At 41.4% G+C, this 18,486-nt stretch overlaps 1 protein-coding gene and 1 long non-coding RNA gene across 6 annotated transcripts in view; both read right to left on the bottom strand.

Moving 5' to 3' along the window:
- The window catches only part of ajm1 (apical junction component 1 homolog), a 66,272-nt gene that overhangs the window by 45,261 nt on the left and 2,525 nt on the right, over positions 1-18,486 (bottom strand). The window lies entirely within an intron of this gene.
- On the bottom strand, positions 6,278-14,997 carry LOC144002257 (uncharacterized). Its single transcript, XR_013278699.1, has 2 exons — positions 14,303-14,997; positions 6,278-14,117 (listed from the first exon to the last, which is right to left on the bottom strand). It is a non-coding gene; the product is annotated as an uncharacterized LOC144002257 (long non-coding RNA).

Below are 18,486 nucleotides of genomic sequence, written 5' to 3'. Positions count from 1 at the left end.
GCGATATTTGAAATGATGCTTTCGTCACCAGCCTTTAAAATCTTCCTGTACTGGAGTTATTTGCCTAAAACGACTATAATTGTACAAAAATGCAACAACAATGTAACCAGAGCACCGACATTAGAATGGAAATATAGAAAAGGTATTGAGACCAAAAACAGTACTAGCACTAAAAAAAAGGTTGCAATGAAGCAACTTTTTTTCCACACTTAAGCAGTGCACCTCCAACACTGTATAGTGTTAAAAATCTACACTGGTAAACACTGAGGAGTGTTGAAAGTGTTCATTTCTATAAACATCTGTTCTACATTCAAAACTCAAATTCAGCGCAAGCTTTGTACATACTGACATATTCACTACAATTATATTGAATGTCACAGTATTTTCTGTTGCAGGAATAAGCACAGTGGTTTGAGCAATTGACTGCCACACCAAAGGATGTGAGTTGAAACCCTGTGTGGACAAGTCTTGAATAAAAATGCAATATTGAATACTAATCATTATCAAATTATTTCACATTCCTTACATTTTATCCATCCATCCATTTTCTTGACCGCTTACGCCTCACAAGGGTCGCGGGGGGTGCTGGAGCCTATCTCAGCCGGCTTTGGGCAGTAGGTGGGGTACACCCTGGACTGGTTGCCAGCCAATCGCAGGGCACACAGAGACGAACAACCATCCACACTCAAAAGCACACAGAGGGATAATTTGGAGCACCCAATTAACCTGCCATGCATGTCTTTGGAATGTGGGAGGAGACCGGAGTACCCGGAGAAGACCCACACGGGCACGGGGAGAACATGCAAACTCCACCCAGGAAGGTCCGAGCCTGGACTCGAACCGGAGACCTCAGAACTGGGAAGCGGACGTGCTAACCACTCGACGACCGTGACGCCCGGAGGAGACCCACGCAGCCACGGGGAGAACATGGAGAGTCTGCATTGAAAAAGTCACTTTGTGTTATGACCCTTCAAAAACATTGATCGAACGTGCAGGAGCCATCGAGACTAAATGGGCAGTTAGACTTCTTTTTTTCTAATGTATCGTGAAGTTTTATTCATTTTCAAAGGGACTGACACGAGGTCCCACTTTCCACGCCCACTTCCATACATACAACTGACCATCATTACCAGGACTGCTCAGTAGCTCAGTTGTTATAGTGCATTGTTCAGTAATGAGGAGGTCGTGGGTTCAAATCCCACCATGGACTGTACATTGCAGTATATCCGGTGTCATTATGCTAAGAAATATAGATGTATCCCAACTGACTGTGAATGTTTTTTTTTTTTCCAAACAATAACATTATAAACTGCATTTAAATCACATAAATATCACTAGATATGACAAAATGAATTTCTGAAGACATTTTCTTTCTTTCATTAGCTGATAAATTTGTCTTCTGTTAGTCCGATGATCCATCCATCCATTGTCTTAGCTGCTTACTCCTCACAGGGGTTGTGGTAGTGCTGGAGCCTATCCCAGCCGGCCTCGGGCAGGTGCACCCTGAACTGATTGCCAGCCACTTGCAGTTGTGATGATCATGAATAATGTTATGAATGGAACGCTGCTGAAGTGATGTGACTTTAAGGTGCCATCTGGACGAGGAGTTGTTTTGTGCCGAGTAGACTGACATATATATATCCATATATCCATCCATCCATTCATTCATTTTCTTGACCGCTTATTCCTCACAAGGGTCGCGGTGGGTGCTGGAGCCTATCTCAGCTGGCTTTGGGCAGTAGGCCAATTTTATATATGCCAGCACTGTGTAGATACAGCAAATACAGCAGATTTGTTTTTCATTAAACAAGCTCAGATTCTCTCTTTAAAGCTACTATATGGAGGATTTCCCCCCAGAATATCTTAACAATAGCCTTTTTATTTGACCATTTACGACTACAACATATTCTAATTAGTAGATCAACATCTTAGCTGTTAACAATGGTACTCCTAAAAGCCTCTGGCCAATATTATTTAGGAAGCGTCCGGTCCGAATCCTTCGAATTTCCCGCCCTCTGACTGCGGGATGTGACGTCATGTGCAGTCTCGTCAGTTGTTACCTGTAGTCACGAAGATGGAACTAGTACAGATTTTCGCTGCCCCAGACACCCGCTGTTACTCCGCGGAAGGCTGCTTTAAAAAAGTGAAAACAATGTCAAGTGCCACGAAAAAAAAAATCTAAACTTGATAGTGACCGATGCCAAGCAAGAGCGTGAGTGAACATCGGTTTGACATTTCAGCGGTGGACAGAGTTGAGCTCGGACTTGGATTAGAAAAGTGATTCACAACTGGCTTTCTTTCTACTCCAAAAGGTAAGAAGCGAGTATCTTGACATTTAGAAAAAAAAAAAGTGTTGTTCTCAAATAGCAGTAACCTCACGCTCGATCACTTCTCGGTCGTAACTAGGGGTGAAAGTGAGGTGGACGGCAACATTTAGCATGAAAGGGGCGGCAAAGTTGAATGTAATAGAACAGAATGACTTTATGAAGAACAGACGTTCCATTCCGCAGCGTTTCAATCAGGCTAAATGTTGCCTTATTTTCCTCCGTGACAACAACCTATTGTACCTACATTATGCTAACGGAGTGTGAACGCTACTACTGTATGGCGATAACATTCACGGCCGTATCATACCAAGCAGTGAATGGGTCTATATTGTGTTTTTCTCAATCATCAATTTCCATAAATGACGGACCACCTTTCGACTCATGCACAATGACACTAGCCTTGGGGCGACAAACTAATAATGACTTGAATCAGGTAGACGTCCGTCGAGCGGGGTGACTACAATATGGAACTGCATATTGACGTCGGAATGGGGTCCAATTAATTAACGTAATTTGCACATCGTTTTGGAGTACAGTACAAAACTGGTCTTCGACCGACTAATGCAATATGATCTGCACGTCCCGTGGACATCAATTTTTTTGTGGGGATTGAGAGCCTAATTCCGTGAAGTGGCCAGTTTTGTAAAACATTATAAAACTTCTTACCTCTGAAAACATAGTTTAATTGGATATGAAGAGCCCAGTCTTAAGTAATGAGGTCGTGCACGTACGAGTGCGCGCAGCGTGTACGAGCGTGCAGTTTGTTTTCGGCCACAGGTGGCAGTAGCGATTTGAAATTTTAAAACTTCCATACAGCTGCTTTAAAAAAAAAAAAAAAAGTTGAGTAAGATGCAGGAGCCGTGAGCGTCATCACTGGTGCTGTACAGGAGATCTTCAAAGACTCCATACGCTGGTCTTGCTCTAAACGGGTATCTCATTCTCTGTCTCTTAAAGCTCCTGGTGATCCCGATAGCACAAAAACAGCCATACATCCATGCATCCAAAAAGCAACGAAATCCGAATGATGGATGCTCAAAATTCATTGACTCGCCCACCTCTGCCAAAAGCTATGTATCGATAGCTGTTAGACAAGCCCACTAGTTCAACTGAGTCCACTCCAAGTTTGTGTGCGCGAGTCTCAGTGCTGACTCAAAACTATTGAACAGACAGGAAAACAAAAAGCACCGTGAGTGAATATTACTGACATATGTAAACAAATGCGCATGCAAATGACGATTTAGCGAGTGTGAAAAAAAAAAAAAAAAACTATCATGGCCATTTGTTATTATGGAACCATAGACGTTTTTTACTTCATGTTGTTTTTTTTTGTTTTTTTACTGTCGGTTGGCAAACACATTTAGGCGCATTAGTGCCACTTGGTTTGGAGTGCGGTTACTGCAATGAAATTGCGTATTCGTCGTCTGAGTGTATGCGCCGAACCTTGACGTGTGAACCGAGACGGTTCGGGACGAATAGATAAACCGTTACACCCCTAATGAATGTAGAATTGAAGTGGATGGGACACGGAGTGGCTTAATTACTTAGGGACATGCTAATTATAAGTTATCTAGCCCATCTAGTCTTGACATCTACTAATTCGACTGAAGTTCTCCTGTCGGTAGAAGTGGCATATGTAGTCTGGGCTCATATAACATGATATTTACAGAAGTAGATCACAGAAGGAGATCACTAGTGTGGAAACAGACCCTTACCTTCTGTCACCTGCTGTGTTCACTGATTTAATAAAATTGCCGACTTTGACCTAATTTACGAACCCGAGTCCTCAGAACTGGGAGGCGGACTTGCTGCATGAAGCTATTATTAGCAAAATTATTATTAGCTATTATTTTGTGTGTTTTATTTATTTATTTTTTTACACTTCTATACAGTATTTCATTTGCGCAAAAGTGCCCTTTTTTCCCCAGAGCACTTTCTCCCCAAAATTTCTGTGCACGCCACTGATGTAGAATGCAGAATTGTGTTGTTCATTTCGAAGATAATTTCGAGGAGAAAATGTTTCTCTTGTATTTGGGAGTGACATCACATCGCATGTCACGTTTTCTCAGCGGAAGACGCAACTCCGGGTCACGTGTACCAACATGTGCAAGCGGCGAGCGCTAGCCTAGGAGTCTGGCCAAAACAAAAGACCTACCTCGTCACGACGTAAAACAACGGAAGAAGCAGGAGGACCTCCACAAACAGGTGCATTTTCTCATTGGAAATACAGTCATTACTTCGCATTTTTGTCCAGTAAAGATTACAAACACCTCTCAGTGCGTTGCAAACTTTGAGGTGGCTAAAGAAGAGGATCTGGTGAGGCTGGCTCACTATCTTGCACTCCCTGCCCTTCAGAACAGATTGATTTGTCCTCATCTGCCCACACTCCAAACACCGAACATCAAGCTCCCCTGCTCCAGAATGACACCTGCCAAACACCACCACGACCACCACCACCAGTTTCACTACCAGATGCACCCCTGCGCTGTTCATCGCCCCCAAGCGACACCTGCCAGACAGCGCCACTACCGGATTCACTGCCGGATGCACCCCCACGCTGTGCACCGCCCCCGAATGACCCGATGACTGACTCGCCAGCGAGTCTCACCAACAGGTTGAGCAATCTGGTCAATCTGTCCATACAGCTAAATAAAAGTCTCTCCAGGCAGCTGCCTGCTGATGACGGTTCGCCCATGCTCCCCCCAAGACGCCACATTCAGCTATCCACTAATCGTCTGACTCCACCAAGCCTCAGCATACAGCTCCCCACCCGCCGACCTCCATCTTTGGCTATGGAGAATCTCAACTACAGCTCGGTCTGATATGTTTTGGGTCCAGACTACATATACAATATAAAAAACGTGTGTTCCCAGAATAAGTCAGGACCCAAGGAAGCTTGTAGCATTCCTGTGATTACAAGAAGTAGAAAGTTGGCAAAAGAAATGAGAAGAAATAAGTCAGAAGCTACAAACCTAGTCAGTATAGCTTGTGAACCTCTGACTAAACCAGCGTCTCCGATTGCCACTGTGAGACTAGCGCTACTAAATACAAGATCACTAGTTAACAAATCATTGTTGATTCATGACATTATTATGACATATGATCTTGACTTATTTCTCCTCAGTGAAACATGGCTAACAGAAGGTTCCTGCAACACGGTTCTCAATGAGGCAACACCAACAAATTTTAGTTTCATGAACAAATGTCGAAATGGCAAAAAAGGTGGTGGACTTGCTGCCATTTTTAAATCTCTATTTCAGTGTAAAGAAATTTCATTGGGAAGCTTTAATTCATTTGAATATCTTAGTCTTTTGGTAAAAGGTGAACCAAACATCGTCATTGTCATAATTTATAGACCTCCAAAACAAAAAGGCAGATTCATGGAGGAATTTGAAGAAATGCTGTCAGTAATTTGTACCGACTATGATTATCTGATCTTAACTGGAGACTTTAACATTCATGTTGACAACAACTTGGATAAAAATACCAAAGAATTTTGTAATATACTTGATACTTTTGGTCTCTCACAACATGTAAAAGGTCCAACACACAATCAAGGTCACATTCTTGATCTCGTCATCTCTAAAGGTGTTGACATTTTATCTGTTGAGGTGAAAGATCTGGCTATTTCAGATCATTCCTGTGTGTTTTTTGAATTACAAATGTAACACCCGTCTCATGTAGCTATGGAATTAACACTGGTTAATGGGGTTGTAGTACTATGAGCGGGGTCCTGGGTACTTTAACAACTAATTCAATTTACTTAGTAAACAGGAGATGCAAGAATAGAAATATCTTAAGTTTGGCGTAAATTAGAATTTGGCGGTGCCTCCACTTAGCAGGGAAAATAGTATTAATTTACCTCTTTTACCCACTAAGAATAATAATTAAAGTACTGGGGAATATTGTGTAGATCAATATACCATTTAAAAGAAATACACAAACACAGTAAATTCAATTACAAACAGTATGAACCATTTTAGTAAACACAAATAATAAAAAGACCATTAAATGGGGGGAAAGAGAAAAAGGGTTGTGTGTGTCAAATGTTAAATGCGAATGTGTCCCAGCAAAAAATATATAGTCCAGTTATAGTTGCAGGCCTGATGTTGCTCGGGTGCGGTGTGACCTTACAAACATAAAAACTGGTCCCTTCACTTGCAAAGCAAGCAAAAACAAATTGGCACGTGCACGGTTTTGATAGTACTCACGAATCCACAGGTTTAGGGTAGCGAATGACACGTGATGGGTGATGAGCGATGGAAACCCGTCACTCGGTAACGACCGACATCCGACTCCAGCTTAAGCACAATCCACAAGGCACGAGACGACTTCCAATCCACAGCAGAAGGGTCCAAAAAGAGTTTCCTTGGTCCACTGTGCATCAAAAAGTGTCTCTTTAATTTTAAATATAGTTCAAACCTTCATACTCGATATAAAAAGGCACAGAACTCCGCTAGCCTTAGCGTTAGCATGCTACGTCGCTAGCCGCGATTAGCATTTAAATCGTCTGCACAAACATTTCGTCTGAGCACAATAGAAACATAACATGAGGTACTCACATTACATCGGGTTAAAAACAGTCCAAAACGTGACAGCAGACTCTGCATCCACTGGTTTAAAAGACTATTTTCACCAGATGGCTCCTCGAGTGTCTGCTCACTTGACAGCTTAGCTTACACTAGTGAAAGGCTTACAGACTCTCGAACATTCCACGTATGACTACACCCATCGCTTCCGGATTGGACATGGCTAGTACATCAACCAATGACAGTACAGAAATGTAAGATTGACAGGTACAAGTTAGGTTGTAGAAAGAAAAGAAAAAGAAACTACGCAATTTCGTATGCAATTAAAACAAACTTGAACTTGCACAAAATAACTTTTTATAATGTAAATGACAAAAAAAGTATTTATAGTTTAACACTAGAAAACAACTTCTATTTCAATTACTATATATTGGTTTAATCAGTATAGACTATATTTATTTTAGTCTGGGTTACACTCTCCCCCTTCTAAAAGGTTTAGATGTCCTCATCTAACCTGAGAGTTAAGGCGAGTATTGAACTCTGGAGGGGTGTTTCTTAGTTTTAATGTGTCTAGAAGGTTTTTCCTGAGAATTTAGGTTCAACTGAATTATCATGCCTTGGTGAACTATGGTAACAGGTTCTTCAGTTTGTGTTCCAGGCTTATCATATGTCAAACGGATGACTGGTTTAACTTTTCTGGTAGATTTTCGGATTTTCGGACTTTGTACTGTTGTCTCAACATCAGTTTCTACTTCAATTGTTCCAGTTTCTAAATTTGATCGTTGACTTTCAGACTGATTTTGATCGGTGTCACTTTGTCTGGTTTCTGGTTCACTTTCTGAAAATGAGGAATTCTCAGAATTTGAGTTATCTGAAATAATTTGTTCCGGACTTTTAGCAAGTCTACAGAATTGATCATTGTCATGGTTTGGGTAGTTGTAAGAATGCTCATACTCAGATTCTGAATCGGAGTAGCTATCCTCAACGTTTGAATCTTCTTTACTGGACCTAAGTCTTCTTTGTTGTCTGGTAACTGGGGTTTTGACACGGTCAGGTAGTTGGGTGTGATCAGGCAATCGGACAAGGTAGCCAATAGGAAGGAGATGATCTCTATGCAACGTTTTGACACTTCCTGGTCCTTGTTCCGGTTTCACTTTGTACACGGGCAAGTTTGGTAACTGTTGAAGTACTACATAGGGAATAGATTTCCATCTGTCTTGAAGCTTGTGTTTACCCGTAAGGCCAACATTTCTGATCAAGACTCTGTCCCCTTCCTGTAGTGGTTGATCTCGCACTTGTTTATCATAGCGGGATTTGTTTCTTAGATGGTTCTTTGTGGCACATTCCATAGCTAAGCGGTAAGCTTGCTTTAAGTCTTTCCTCATTTGGTCAACATACTGAAGATGAGAGGCTTCTGTGTTGCTATTGAAAGCTGCGCCAAAACAGATGTCAATAGGCAATCTTGCATTCCTGCCGAACATTAAATAGTATGGCGAATATCCGGTGGACTCGTTTTTGGAGCAGTTGTACGCATGTACTAACTGACTGATATGTTGACTCCAGTGCTGTTTCTTCACACTTTCAAGTGTTCCGAGCATTGACAATAGTGTTCGGTTGAAACGTTCGGGTTGTGCATCTCCTTGCGGATGATAGGGAGATGTTCTTGATTTTCTGACACCAAGGATGGATAATAGCTCTTTTATGAGTCGGCTTTCAAAATCCCTTCCCTGATCAGAATGTATTCTGGCAGGTAGTCCGTAATGAGCAAAATACTTTTCCCAAAGCACTTTTGCGACGGTGACTGACTTCTGGTCTTTCGTGGGAAATGCTTGTGCGTAACGCGTAAAATGGTCAGTTACAACAAGTACATTTGCTATGCCTTTCTTGTCTGGCTCAATTTGAAGAAAATCAATACATACAAGATCTAGTGGTCCATTGCTGGTGATTTGATGCAAAGGAGATGAACGTTGTGGGAGAGTTTTACGTGAAACACAACGTCCACATGTCTTCACATATTGTTCCACATCAGATGTTATGCGTGGCCAATAGAATCTGTCTTTGAGTAACTCAGAAGTTTTTTCCACTCCAAGATGTCCACAGTCATCATGCAAAGATTTCATGGCCAAAGTTCGGTATCTTTCGGGTAAAACCAGTTGTTGGGTTTCGGTGCAATTTGGTGGATTTCTCTTTCTGTAGAGTAATCCATCTTTCAGTTCAAGTTTTGAACTCTCTCGACAAAGCAGAGTTACTTCACGTGAATCTGTTTTGTTTGTAACTGGTGGTTGGCCTGCTTGAATGGCTTGTTTGACAGGACCAATGACTGGATCAAGATCTTGAGCTGCTTTAAGTTCTTTGGCAGATAGTTGGTCAAGATCATGCGCTCCTAGACTCACTGGAAAAGCATAGGCTTCGGGTATAGCTGCAGGTGGAACGCCAAGCTGGTCAACAATTCTAGCTGAATTGGTTGGAGATTCTGATTTACAAATCGCTTTGATGGCGGATTTAGGAACTTCCATCCATTTCTCATTACCACTGTGTTGTCTTGATAACAGATCGGCGTCAATGTTGTGACGACCGGGCCGATACTGAATGTTGAAGTCGTATGTGGCTAAAGCTGCAAGCCAACGATGTCCGACAGCGTTTAGCTTGGCTGTTGTCAACACATACGTTAGAGGATTGTTGTCGGTTCTAACTGTAAATTTCACACCGTAGAGGTAGTCATGAAATTTGTCTACAACTGCCCATTTCAGTGCCAAAAATTCAAGTTGATGCACTGGGTAATTGTGTTCGGATTCACTGAGTTTGCGACTGGCAAAAGCCACTGGCTTAAGACCTTCGGGGTATTCTTGATTTAGGACGGCTCCTAAACCATTCAGGCTAGCATCTACATGCAATATGTAAGGTTTGGCAGGATCTGCAAAAACCAAAACGGGTGCATTTGTCAAACACTCAATAATGTTCTTGAACGCTTTGTGACAAGACTCATCCCATCGCTCTTTGAATGGTTCAGAAGGTTTCAGGTAAGTCTTATCTGGATCTTTGATTTTGTTTTTGCTACTTTTTTGAGTAGGTGGATAGCCTTTGGTGAGCTCGGTTAATGTGCGAACTATGCTTGAGTAATTGGCTATGAACCTGCGATAGTAGCCGCAGAAACCTAGGAATGACCTGAGTGATTTGAGGTCGGTCGGCTCTGGCCATTTTTCCACCGCAGCAACCTTTTCAGGATCTGTAGCAATGCCGGCTTCAGACACAATGTGGCCTACATATTTTACTTGAGACTGACAAAACTGACATTTGTCAATGGACAATTTGAGTCCAAACTCTTCGAGTCGATCTAACACTTTCAGGAGACGTTGCTCGTGTTCTTCTAGAGTTTTGCCAAAAACGATGATGTCATCAAGATATACAATGACTTGGAGAAGATGCATGTCCCCAACGGCTTTCTCCATGAGCCGCTGAAAAGTAGCTGGAGCTCCTGTGATACCTTGAGGCATCCGCTCAAACTGGTAGAATCCAAGTGGGCAGATAAATGCTGTTTTTTCTTTATCTTCTTCAGACATGGCAATTTGATAATATCCACTTCGAAGGTCCAGGACGGAAAACCATTTGCTACCTGAGAGACAATCCAACACGTCGTCAATACGAGGGACTGTGTATTGATCTGGTATGGTGCGACTATTCAGGGTTCTGTAGTCAATACAGATTCTGATGGAACCATTCTTCTTGCGAACGACTACTATTGGCGAGGCATAGGGGCTGCGAGACTCTTTGACAATCCCTGCCTCTAGTAACTGCTGTAAGTGTCGTCTCACATCGTCAATGTCAGCTGGAGCTAAACGACGTGACCGCTCTCGAAAAGGGGTTGAGTCATTTAACCTGATTTTGTGATCTACTCCCTTGGCTAACCCAACATCCCATTCATTGAGTGAGAAAACATTGTGTTTCTTAACTAGCTTTTGCCTTAGCCTATTCTTCCACTCTTCTGGGACAGGTGAGTCACCAAAGTCAAAAAGATTGAGATCTAAAGAGGTAGATTGTGCTTCAAACACTTGCGGGTTGGTGACTACATCAACCGCATGCATTTGCGCAATGACAGTCCCCACCTGAATACAGGTGGGTTTCTCTGACTCGTTGTGCAAAAGAACTGGGAAGCTGTTCTCATCAATGCAACTTTCAGGTAGAACACCTGGTTGTACTAGCACACCTGATGGAAGTTGTGACAAGGCTGGTGCCTCAACTAAGACTACATCTTGAGGCTTAGCAGTTTTATTGGATACCTTACATTTGGCATAGAACTCTTGACCTGGAGCTAGTGTAAGAGGACCAGGACCTTGCCATTTTATTTCCCCAAGTGGTTTGTCTTCTTCACTTGATGGTACTGGCTGGGCTTGTATTTGATCATAGACTGCTTGGATTCTCATGGAACTTACTTTGCATTCGCTTCCATTTTCTTTGTAAATGCTGAACAGTCTGTGAAACAAAAAAGCATTGGTGCCAACGACAACAGGCGTTTCATGACCTTGTGGTGTCTCAGGGCAGATTAAAGCCAGGACAGTAATGGGACCTTTAACTCCAGTTGCTTCTTCAGGAAATTCCATCTCCACAACTACATAGCCACGGTAGGGATAAGAGTCTGCAGATAAACCCCAGATGGCAAGAGTGGAAATAGGGTGAATTGGTACATTTGGGATGTTTTCTTTGTACCAATTTTCAAAGATGATGGTTACTGTGGATCCTGAATCCATCAGACCATTGCATGAAATGTCATTGACTTTGATAGGCGCTATAGAAGGTGGACCAATCAGACCTTCTGGAATGTCTGAACCAAAACTGGGTACATGGGCAGTGTTGACATGTGCAATGCATTCTTCTGCATCGTCTGGGCTGTCTTGTGGTACTCCTGGACTCCTTCGCACTTGTCTTATTAGCTTTTGTATGACCTTTTGCAAGTTTTCGGGAGCTGTACATTTAGGAGCAATATGTCCATTCTCTCCACATCTATAGCAAAAATAACCTGACTCTTTGGTTGTCTTGGGTTTGGACTGGGCAGAATTTGGACTATTCTCAGGTTTGTATTTGGGACGCTGATCAAAATTTCTTGAATTAGCTTTTGGCTTGACTGACATTACACTTACCTGTTGTTGTAGAGTCTCAACCTCTTTTCTTAACTGTTGTACATCATCGATTGACTCTTGCTTAGATTTTTTCCTCTCTTTGGACCCTTTCTTATGTTCTGCTGACTGTTTTTTCAAGGTTTTTAATTTCCCTTTAAGTTCTTGAATTTCGTTGTGAAGATCAGCGGACTGACTATTCACTGACTCTGCATCAGTTGTTTGCACGGCGCGCACATACTGTTTTGTGGGTTTTTTCAGCTTTTGTCTGGCTGTCTCTCGCTCCTCTTCTTCTCGTATCTCCTTCAGCAAGCTGAGGAAGGATGGGGGGTTGCTTCTCCTTTCTCTGAGATTGAGTTGAAGTAGCATGATATCGGCCTCAACTGCACCTTTAATGAGTTGCTCCAATCTTGCTTTGTTAGCGTCACTGACTGGAAGGCCTCCTTTTCTCACCACCTTGTTCAGTGTTCTTTCCAATCTGAGCAAAAAGTCTGACAAACACTCACTTGAACTTTGGTGAAGTGCTCGAAATGTGAGATACAGTTCTTCTCCAGATTCTGTAGTTCCAAAAGTGCTGTCCAGGGCTTGTATATAGTCCACATGGCTTGCATCTGGATTTGACATGCGCACAGCTTGAATGATTTCCAAAGCTGGTCCTTTGAGACTTTCGACAATTCTGCGTTTCTTCTCCTTATCTGTGTACTCATATTCTTCACTCATGAACTTTGCTTGTTCCATCCAGTTGTCAAAGCTGTCTTCTCCAACTGGAGTGGGGCTGATTCCAGAGAATGTTCTTAGACGCCTGAAGGAACTGCTTTCGTTTGTCCTAGAGGGTTGCAATGCATCACTTACTGCACGAATGAGGGACTCCGGATTTTGGTTCCATGGAGGAGAAGGACTGTATAGTTGCTGGAGATCATCAAGAGACTTTCCTTCCTCTTGGAGAAATTTGTCCAGTTTCTCTGAGAAAAGGTCAGACCTGATTTCTTGTTCTGCTAGGACTAGTGTCCATGTATCTCCTCTATCATTTGAGATTACTTCAGGGGGAATTTTAGTTGAGTCTATTTCCTCACGACATTCACAGAGCACAGTTAATGATTTGCTCTCTGGATCAAACATTTTGCCTCGTACTCTTACTTTTCCTAAAGCTTTGACAGTTTCGAGTACTCGCTCAATATCTTCAATTCGAGTCTCTTCTGGTATGCCTTGTGCTATCAGGGAGTGTGCTAGCTCTAAACCTTCACCTCTGCACCAATTGTGTATATTGGGTAAGCGAACATTACTTTGTGTGGCCATTCTCAAAAAAAAAATATAAAGCTATAAAGTTTAATAAAATGTACTGCTATTTAACAACTTCTAGAATACTATAGTCTTCAATTTACTTGTTCCAATTTACCTTGAATTATGACAAAAGAAATCCCAGCGGTGCCTCCAATTTATGTAACACCCGTCTCATGTAGCTATGGAATTAACACTGGTTAATGGGGTTGTAGTACTATGAGCGGGGTCCTGGGTACTTTAACAACTAATTCAATTTACTTAGTAAACAGGAGATGCAAGAATAGAAATATCTTAAGTTTGGCGTAAATTAGAATTTGGCGGTGCCTCCACTTAGCAGGGAAAATAGTATTAATTTACCTCTTTTACCCACTAAGAATAATAATTAAAGTACTGGGGAATATTGTGTAGATCAATATACCATTTAAAAGAAATACACAAACACAGTAAATTCAATTACAAACAGTATGAACCATTTTAGTAAACACAAATAATAAAAAGACCATTAAATGGGGGGAAAGAGAAAAAGGGTTGTGTGTGTCAAATGTTAAATGCGAATGTGTCCCAGCAAAAAATATATAGTCCAGTTATAGTTGCAGGCCTGATGTTGCTCGGGTGCGGTGTGACCTTACAAACATAAAAACTGGTCCCTTCACTTGCAAAGCAAGCAAAAACAAATTGGCACGTGCACGGTTTTGATAGTACTCACGAATCCACAGGTTTAGGGTAGCGAATGACACGTGATGGGTGATGAGCGATGGAAACCCGTCACTCGGTAACGACCGACATCCGACTCCAGCTTAAGCACAATCCACAAGGCACGAGACGACTTCCAATCCACAGCAGAAGGGTCCAAAAAGAGTTTCCTTGGTCCACTGTGCATCAAAAAGTGTCTCTTTAATTTTAAATATAGTTCAAACCTTCATACTCGATATAAAAAGGCACAGAACTCCGCTAGCCTTAGCGTTAGCATGCTACGTCGCTAGCCGCGATTAGCATTTAAATCGTCTGCACAAACATTTCGTCTGAGCACAATAGAAACATAACATGAGGTACTCACATTACATCGGGTTAAAAACAGTCCAAAACGTGACAGCAGACTCTGCATCCACTGGTTTAAAAGACTATTTTCACCAGATGGCTCCTCGAGTGTCTGCTCACTTGACAGCTTAGCTTACACTAGTGAAAGGCTTACAGACTCTCGAACATTCCACGTATGACTACACCCATCGCTTCCGGATTGGACATGGCTAGTACATCAACCAATGACAGTACAGAAATGTAAGATTGACAGGTACAAGTTAGGTTGTAGAAAGAAAAGAAAAAGAAACTACGCAATTTCGTATGCAATTAAAACAAACTTGAACTTGCACAAAATAACTTTTTATAATGTAAATGACAAAAAAAGTATTTATAGTTTAACACTAGAAAACAACTTCTATTTCAATTACTATATATTGGTTTAATCAGTATAGACTATATTTATTTTAGTCTGGGTTACACAAACAATCCCAGAAGTTCAAACAACTACTGTCTCGATTAAAAAAAGGTACATAAATGAGAATACAAGCAACATGTTTATGGAATTAATGGCTGCATCACCAACTGTAAATGCAGAGACCGTTGATGAACTTCTGGATGAATTCACCTCAAAAATCTCAAATGTTTTGGATGCTGTTGCTCCTATTAAAACTAAGACCATTTCATCCCGAACTAAAACACCTTGGAGGTGTACTACCAACATAATGACTTTGAAATCTAAATGCAGAAAAGCAGAGCGAAAGTGGAGAAAAACTAAACTCCAAGTTCATTTTGACCTGTACAGACAATGTCTTTGTCATTTTAACCAAGAGTTGGTAATAGCTAGACAACAACACTTTTCTGAAATTATTAGTAGGAACCTCAACAATACACGCACTCTATTTGGCGTGGTTGACAAACTTACAAATCCCCCAAATCAAACAGCGCCAGAACTCCTCTCAACAGATAAATGCAATGAATTTGCCTGCTACTTTAGTGAAAAAGTACAAGCCATCAGGTCAAACATTGTTACAAACCAGCAAAATAACAAAACGATGCTGCACTTAAAATCACCTAGGAATAATTTAATTACCATGACAGAATTTGACTCAGTGGATCAAAATACTGTAGTAGACTTGGTTCAGCAATTGAAACCTTCCACGAGCTGTCTTGACACAATACCATCTGGCTTTTTCAAAACCATTGTGAAATCTGTTCAGATCGATTTACAACAAATAATTAATTGCTCACTTCAATCAGGTGAACTTCCTAAATGTCTGAAAGTAGCCGCCGTCAAGCCCATTCTAAAAAAGAGAACACTGGATGTCTCCCTACTAGCAAATTATAGACCAATCGCAAACCTTCCCTTCGTAACTAAAATAGTTGAAAAAGTGGTTTTTAATCAACTCAGCAATTTTTTTAGCTTAAACGGACTTTTGGATAAATTCCAGTCAGGTTTCCGACCTCATCACAGTACAGAAACAGCTCAGATTAAAGTACTGAATGATATAAGATTGAGCACTGATGCAGGGAAGGTATCAGTGCTCGTCTTGTTGGACCTCAGTGCAGCATTTGACACGATTGATCATAATATACTGTTAGACAGGCTGGAAACTTGGGTGGGGTTAAATGGAACAGTCCTTAAATGGTTCAGGTCCTATTTGGAGGAAAGGAGTTACTTTGTGACCATTGGAAATTTTGAATCTGATTGAAAGGCCATGATATGTGGGGTCCCTCAAGGGTCAGTCCTTGGACCCCTGTTGTTCAGTCTGTATATGTTACCTTTGGGTCAAATGCTTCAGAACACCGATGTTGACTATCATAGTTATGCAGATGACACACAACTGTATTTATCTATGTCCCCAAATGACAGCAGTTCTATTAACGCATTGTGTCATTCTCTAGAGCAAGTTAACAACTGGATGAACCAAAATTTCCTTCAGCTGAACGAAAACAAAACGGAGCTCATTGTTTTCGGCAATAAAGAAAAGAGGATTGCTGTTAAAAAACAGCTTGAGTCACTGTCTTTAGAAACTAAAGACCAAGTTCGAAATCTTGGGGTACTTATAGACTCAGATCTGACCTTCAGCAATCATATTAAATTCATCACTAAAACAGCCTTTTACCAGCTGAAAAACATATCCAGACTGAAGGACTGCATGCTTCAAGCAGACCAAGAGAACCTTATCCATGCTTTTATCTCCAGCAGACTAGATTACTGTAACGGTCTTCTGACTGGACTCTCTCAAAAGAACATGAGACAATTGCAGCTCATTCAGAACGCTGCAGCTCGAGTTCTGACCAAAACAAAAAGATCAGAACATATTACTCCAGTACTTAAGGATTTACACTGGCTCCCTGTCAGCTGTAGAATCGATTTTAAAGTTCTGCTACTCGTCTATAAATCACTAAATGGTTTGGGTCCTGAATATATCCAAGAAATGCTGATTGAGTACAAACCCAGCAGGGCTCTGGAATCTACAGACTTGGGCCAACTAGTGGAACCCAGAGTTCGAAGCAAACATGGTGAAGCTGCATTTAGCTATTATGCTGCACACAGATGGAATAGGCTGCCAACAGAAGTGAAGTCAGCCCCGAGTGTAAATGCTTTTAAATCCAGGTTAAAAACTTTGCTTTTTTCTTATACCTTTGATTAGGGACTTTTAAACAGCTTTAATTAAGTGTTTTTTTAATTTTTATTTTTATCATTATCATTTTAAACTTCCTTATGTTAAATTTTTTAAAGTTTGTTGAATAATGTTTTAAGATTGTTAGTTTGTAACCTATTTTCATTTATTTTTCTTCCTCTGAATGTTAACTACTGTTTCTTGATGCTTATGTGTTGTCTTTCCTCGTGTAAAGCACATTGAGTTGCCTTGTGTATGAAATGTGCTATACAAATAAACTTGAAATCCAGTTTATGTATTGTAAAAGCAGAGAAACAGAAACAAAGAAACGTGTTCATGTTTCAAATTCATGCACTTTCATAAGTATTATTTAAATAACCGGTTGTCATTCTTATGTTGAGGCAGTAAAGGGAGGAAATTGTTACTAAAAAGTAACTGATAAGTTACTTTTTGGTTAACTTAGTTACTTTAACAATAAAATAATTAGTAAAATAACTAGATTACTTTTTTGAGGAGTAATCAACAGATTATTTTTTTCAAGTAATCTGTGACAACACTGGTCGTACTGTAGCACACGTCACGCAATTTGACACTGGAGGCATTACAACAGTAAAAGTAGGGCACCGAAATTTTGGTTTTTATTCGGTCCAGTTACTACCGTTTACGTCAGAACCGGTGCCATATTAATACCGACTTTCTGTACCCAAACCTAGTCATAACAGGAGGGTTAAGAAAAGAAATGTGAGCACATCTCTAATTTTGGAAACAGGCTCTCGTGTGCTTAGGCGCACCTTCATTTTCGTATCTGGGTGTCTTGCGATACTTTTCCACCGTACCTGTTCCACACCGAAGCGGCAATTTTTGTCCCCGGATGTTAAGGTCTCGACGGGACTTTTTTGGGGCCGAGCCGTTCCGCTGTAACCGCTGTATAGAACCGTTTCGGCAGTGGTTCTGCTGCGCCAGTCGTCGACTAGCGGGGCCGTGACGTCACCTGTTGTCTGATTGGCCGACAGCAAAGTCATAAAAATACAGAATATACAATAAATATAATCATGTTTTACAACAATGCTGACCTATATTTACGATTTAAAAGGTACTTGTGAATGGATTTGTAATGTTTGTGCTTTCACATCGTGAGTGCCAACGCTGGCTGGTTGTGTGTTCCTATTCACTTGAATGAGAGCTCTCCATTCAGAAATAGCTTTGCGAGCCGGTCGTGAATCGCAATATTTCATCCATGGTGGTCCATATTAAATTGTAAATAGGGTTCAGTGTTGGTGCGACTTGCCACTTGTGAAACGTTATCTCGGATCCGCACGCGATGCGGGAGTGCAAGCTTGGCTCGGACGGTTTAAATGTTGCCGCCCCCTCGCCGCCGTTCGCCAGCTGTAATGGAAAACCGGCGGTTGCTCTGTGGTGTGGTTGCGTGAGGTGTGGTGTGGTACCCGGCCGTGCGAGAACGATGGAAAAGCGGCATCTTTTGGTGTTTACCGTATTTGGGATCGCAATGTGCCTCTCTCGACTTTCCAGCGAACACAGCAGCCACAACTCTCTCAGAGAGAGAGAGTGAGAGAGAGAGAGAGAGAGAGAGAGAGAG

Source organism: Festucalex cinctus, chromosome 15 (genome assembly GCF_051991245.1).
Source record: "Festucalex cinctus isolate MCC-2025b chromosome 15, RoL_Fcin_1.0, whole genome shotgun sequence".
In the NCBI taxonomy this organism is placed as follows: Eukaryota; Metazoa; Chordata; class Actinopteri; order Syngnathiformes; family Syngnathidae; genus Festucalex; species Festucalex cinctus.
The sequence above is the reverse complement of the archived record's forward strand: the minus strand, read 5'-3'. Positions and strand labels throughout refer to the sequence as shown.